Below are 6000 nucleotides of genomic sequence, written 5' to 3'. Positions count from 1 at the left end.
CCTGCCTGCCTGTCTTTAAATCAAACAGTTAAGGAGTGACACTGTTGGTATTATGAGTGATTGGGGATTTCTGTCCCGTTTCAGTGTAGTTTCTATTTTTTCTTGTAGTTGCTTATGAAGTTGGAGGCAAAACTATGGAAGGAGTGAATCTGCTGCTGTGCCTTTGAGATTAATACAAATCCTTAGCGAACGGCCCAAGGTGAATCCTGTCCCTTGGGGCACGCTGGAGCCGTCCCTCGGTGACCGATCAGATCCTGCCTTGTTTGTTTCAGCAGGGCTGCAGGCAAGCAGGCAGCGGGGAGAGGCAGCGGGGTGTTTGGATCAGGGATGTGACAGCCCGGGAGTGCATCGGAATTGTTCTGTTTCTCCTGAACGCCTCTTATTTATGCGCATAAACACAGCCGAAAGGTCACGCAGGAAAACACACACGCGCACACAACAGCACACACCACAACCCCAAGTGAAGTCACATTTGTCTTCATAAGCCTTTCCCTAGCTCCGCAGCCAGTGGAGGGGGAAGGAGGGAACGTCTGCCAATTACTTGTGCGAGAGGGAGCCAGGTCTCCATCCATTACCGTGTCCCCTGGGGTGGCGAAATGCAACTTCATCTCTGAAGGGGGTGAACTTGAAACTGGGATTGGGATCTCCTTATTTATCGAAATCCTTGTATCAGAATCCACAAATCATACTTTATGTGAATTTATTGACTTTTTTTTTTTCCATTAATTATTCTAATTACTTCTCAGCTACCATCCATTGCAAAGGAAAACCGTCCTGAGAAAGGGATGGGGAGGAGTAAGGAAGTGAGAGACATCACAGTTTTTCGCCAAAGTTGCTGAAAAGCTCCCAGCTCCAGGAGCAAGGCCCGAGCCGAGCAGGCTGCCGTTCCCGACCACGGTGAGATGCAGCCCAGAGCCGCGGTGCTCCCGGGCTGAGCCTGGCAGGGCAGGGAGGCGGTTTACCGGGAGTACGTCCTCGTCCCGTGGAGGAAGGCGTGGGATCTGTTCCTTTTGGGATGCATGAGCGCTTTTCAGTGTGCCTCTGCGCGAACCCCACTCTCCAGGATGCTGTCAGGCCAAGTTCATCAGGTTTCCCGAAGGAAAACACCGAGAGAGGAAAATTGTGCAAGCAGTGGCAAAGGCGGCCGAGTGGAGGGTTTCTAGGCTAAGCGGTGTCCTGCCTTCCTGCCCACATACCACCGGGCGCTTGCTTTGCCTCTGCGGCCGAGTCTTCAGCATCTGGGCTGGCAGGGGCTGGGTCGGGGCAGCGAGGGCAGGCAGGAAGCACAGACAGCCGGGGCAGGAAGCCACCAGAGAAACGGGAACATACGGCTATGGCAGGTGCTGTTGGGCGAGACCTTCTCCCTGGCTTGAGGAACATCAACCCCCTCTAGTACCTTTAAAACAACCCCTTCATTCACTGGCTTACTTTTTAGGCCAGAAAGGCCGATAATTCAGCCCTTCTCTCGCCTCTGCCCCCGGCGCTTAGCTGGTTGAGGAGGTGAGGACCTTTAGGAGTTCTAAGGGTCCCACCTCCAAGGCGCATTGTGATCGCCGGGATGGGGGTGGGCACCCCGTATCTGCAGTTTACTGTATACATCCTGCTGTTTTGTCCTCGCGGGGAGAAGCAGTGCAGATGGAGACACACCCCCTGTCAGGGGCTCCTCACTTCATCACTGAAACCGCTGGGGTCGCGGCCGCCCGAGGGACCGGGGTGACGGTGTGCGGGGGAGAGAAGCCTCTCGGCCCCGGGGAGGAGGCGGCTGCTGCCGGCCCCCGCCCGCTCCCCCTCCTTCCCCGGAGGCAGATGCCTTCTAAGGGAGTTGGAGCCAACCCTCTGTCTGATCTTTCAGGAGAGGGGAGGAGAAGGACAAGAGGGGTTTTGTGGAGCGCCGTTTGGTCTGTCCCTTATCAAGTCCCGGAGGAAAAACTTTCCTTCTCAGTCCTTGGGAGTAGATATATATATATATATATATATATATTGTTTTGTGGGTTTCTTTTGTTTGTTTTTTTTTATTTATGTAGGGTATTTTTGTTTGTTTGTTTTAATTTTTTTAATATATATTTTAGGAGCTAAAGCGCTAACTTTAGGCTAACTTTTAAAGCAACGCTAAAAATTGCAGCCTGACCGTAAGTCCCTCTACCGAGGTGTAGCAGCCGGTCCCGGTCCCGGCGCCGCCGCTGCCCTGCTCGTTTGGCCGCTCCGAAAGCAGGGGCTGTTGCCCGAGGGAGTTCCCCGGGGCCCGCCGGGTACCAGCGCCCCTTGTCACCAGCCCCCGGTGGCCCCCCTCTCCTCGCCACACACTGCCAGCTCCCCGGGCAGACGGCTTGAGCCAGGCTCAGAACCGCGCGGGCCTGGTAATAGATTTTATTTTAATGTTAGCTGTTATTTCTATTCCTCGTGGGTACTTCCAGCCTCATGAATACTGATGGCAATAGTCGCAGGCTTTGAGAAGCGAGTTCATTGGTGACACCACCATGCTGTAGCCCTACGTTTTTGGTCCGAGATGCTGAATAAAGCAAGGGAGGCACATATATATATATATATATATATATATATATATACACACATACATTAACTTTTCTCCCGTAGTTTTCTCCGGCTTCAAATGCAAGAAATAGGCAGAATTCTTTAATTGACTGAACTGCCTATCTCGAGAAAGCAATAAAGTAACCCCTTATTCCCACAGTGAAACGATTTAGAAATTAATTACTGTAACCCATTGTATTTGATTTCTCTTTTTAGGATTCCCCAAAGATGAATATACTAAAGCTTATGATATTAACCATTAACGTCTGATCATGGTTTGCTATATATCCCGACTTAAAAAAATAGCTAATGTGAATCTCACCGCTCACTCTAAACCCTCTGGATATTTTCATTTCAGCAAATGTTAGCTTTGCACTTTGTAGTCGTGGTATTTGTCCTACCCTGAGTGTCACTGGGAGCACTGAGACAAAACCTACAGTACATGTGTTATTTGGTGAAGTTCACAGAAAGTCAATATCCCATTTAAAGTAAAAGCTATTTTCCCTTTAAATGATCAAAATTAACCTTCAGGAAAAAGAAAACAAACCCAAAACCAAAACAAAACCAAAATCCACAACAAAACACAACCAACCCTTTGGGTGAATGCACAAAAAGTATTTCCTTGTCCTAATGAGGACTTTCCTTACATCAGCAAAGACCTGCTAATTACTGATGTGCAAGCCGCAATAATTGCTTTTGCAGCCAAAGTGTAGAATGTTGTCATATTAAAAATTGAAATGCTTGATGGTGATTTAAGTCCCAAGGTAGTTCACAACGTCCCCTTTCGGGAAAGGAAGGAAGACCGGAGCAGCTAGGCAGAGGTCCGGCGGTGAACACTACAGGTCCTGTTGGTAGTAAGTAAAGTTTCTCGCTCTTTCTTTCAAGTGATGCGGAGGAATTAAAAAGCACACCGAGAAGCCCCTCCAGGAGAACATCCCAGCATCCCAGGAGTTGCTCCCTTGCAGCTCCGCTCCGTGGGCAAACCGGCTGCTGGCTTTCACCCGTGTTCACGAACGCTCCCGCTGCACGGACGCCACGTTTCCATGGGTCAGCAGGAAAATGCATCTTTCCGCCCCCGGAGAGAGGCACAAAGAGCGCTCCGAGGGGGCAGGGGTCGGTTCCCAGCCGCGTCTCATCTCCGGGGTCCGCTCGGCTGCCCAAACGGGGAGCGGAGCGCTCGGCTCCCCCCGCCCCCCCCGCGAATCAAAGCACCTTCCGAGGGGCTGGGAAGTAGCTGCCTTGTCATGTAACACATTGCCCTGATTTATTATAAAATTTTAACGAAATCATGCATATTTTAACAGCCTTTAATCACTGCATGAAAATTTAATTCATGAACTGTAGCGCGTTTAAATAAATGAAGTGTTAATTCATTAGGATTAATTAATTTGTTAAAGGATTGTGTGCAAGGTTAAGGTGGAAGAAAAACTCTTTGTTAGTATCGAGTCTTAATCACCGCGTTTTGTTAACAGTGAAAGTGGGAAAAAAAACCCGCAAGGAGGGTTTGTGTGGGGCGGGGGAGCCAGGGGAGGACAGCACCGGGGGAGGGGTCACCTCGGTCTCTCCCGGCCTTTTTTCCTGTTACGGGGACCCTAATCCTGGCTGAGCAGGTGGAGGTCGAGCCCCGGGCGGGAAGGGATGGGGCAGGCGCATCCCCACGACACCCTCTGGGTAGGGTATACTGGCTCCGAGACGCTTTCCTGGCTGGCAGCCAGAGCCAAGAATTCTCTCCCCAAAATCTGGAGACAGCTCTAAGGCGGCCAGGATAAAAAGCACCCCCGACACCGTTTTCTGTGAGATCCGGGTGGCTGCTAAGCCGCCCAACGCTGTGGCTGGTCCATACTGCTTTCCTAGACATGCTATCAAGCAGAGAGTGACTCGGGAGAGGGACAGGGACTTTTCTCATCCCGTCCCTGGGTTCCTCCGGCACTTTCTGCTGACTTGAAATGGGCACCCGATGGCCCCATAAGCATTATGCAGGACTAGCTTGGCTACTTGTCTGAGCTTCCCTGAAAGCCAGCACCCACGCAGCCTGTAAGAGCTTTAGGCAGGACATGCTGCTTTCTGCTGAGAAAAGCTGAAAAAACTGGGAATACTCAACTTCATTTGTTCTACATCCCAGTTTCACTCTCCCGTTCACTCTCACCACATTCACAGCTGTCAAAGCACACACAGGCTTTCCCCTATGCCTGCTGTGCTTTTCCTTCCACCCTTCAGCTAATGAAGATGGCTTTTCCTGTTAGGGCTGAAGGACACTGAGGCAGTAACTCAGTGCTGGGCCACAAAGGCAGGATAGCCAGGCCACCCCTTTAGGCCAGGCCTGACAAGCAGGCAGCTTGTCACAGCAGTAGAGGACTGCAAGGCGCAGGAAGGGATGGACCTGGATTAGTGGCCATTTAGTTATTTGAATCCTTGGAATAACCATGAAACCCCCATATTGAGTTATCTCAGAACTTGCTTCCCTGGTCCAAACCTGGGAAGCAAGAAGTGTAGAAGTCTTAGTCCATTTATGTGGGGATGCTCTTATGCCAAGAAGTAGCAAGGAAGGAGTGTCCATAGTTTGCAAAACTTTAACCATAACCACAGCACAAAAGAGGTGTGTAAGGACTACATGTCAAGCCTACAGTTACTGGGAGTCAGAGGGATGACTTGGATGCTGTGCAAGAATTAGGATCAGACCCAGTTTAAACTGCGTTCAAAGGGCATTATTGTGTGAGGGAAGCAATTGAGAAATGAGGAAGGTTGGAGGATGAGAGACCAAGTTAGGACACCTTGTACTGCATATAGAAACTGTGCATTGTCCCCCTTGCCCCCTTTTTATATGTTCTTCCAGAAGAGACAAGAGAGCACCTTTAAAACCAAACACAGCCCAAGTCAGTATCTGGTGCTTGCAGGCAGAGCTGTTCTGGTAGCTCCTTGCCAAGGACGTAATACCAAGCAGAAAGAGACTCCCAAGGCCTATAAGGAATGGTGGATAAGCAGGTCACTTGCCAGACTTCACGTAGGTAAAACTGAGGATAATTAAGTAAAAACTTGATCTTGGTACTCCTGCTCTTACAAATAACCCAGAAGATTTCACTAACAACAAATTTAGGCTGGTAGCAAACTTACTTTCCTGAGCTACTTACAGTCTGGGAGACTATTCTCATGTGTTAAAATCTACAAATTGGCTTGTATTTAGTACAGTAGGTATTACTAGATGGAGTAAAAATTTCATGAGCTATTAAATATCATTAGACATCATAGATTTCATCTGTACATCACTTGGAAATGTCTATTGTTGTAATAAAAATTCTAATAGTTAAGTTGTAGATCTTGTGTATTCCAGTCCTACATTACTACATAACTAGGTAACTACCATAAAAAATTAACAGCAATGAGCTCTAGTTTAGGCCATTTTATCAAGTGCAGAAGGAGATTAGGCAAGCAAGGCATCGAAAGAACACAGCTGGAGAACTGAAAACCCATGTC

The sequence above is a fragment of the Parus major genome, chromosome 1, assembly GCF_001522545.3.
Source record: "Parus major isolate Abel chromosome 1, Parus_major1.1, whole genome shotgun sequence".
In the NCBI taxonomy this organism is placed as follows: Eukaryota; Metazoa; Chordata; class Aves; order Passeriformes; family Paridae; genus Parus; species Parus major.
The sequence above is the reverse complement of the archived record's forward strand: the minus strand, read 5'-3'. Positions refer to the sequence as shown.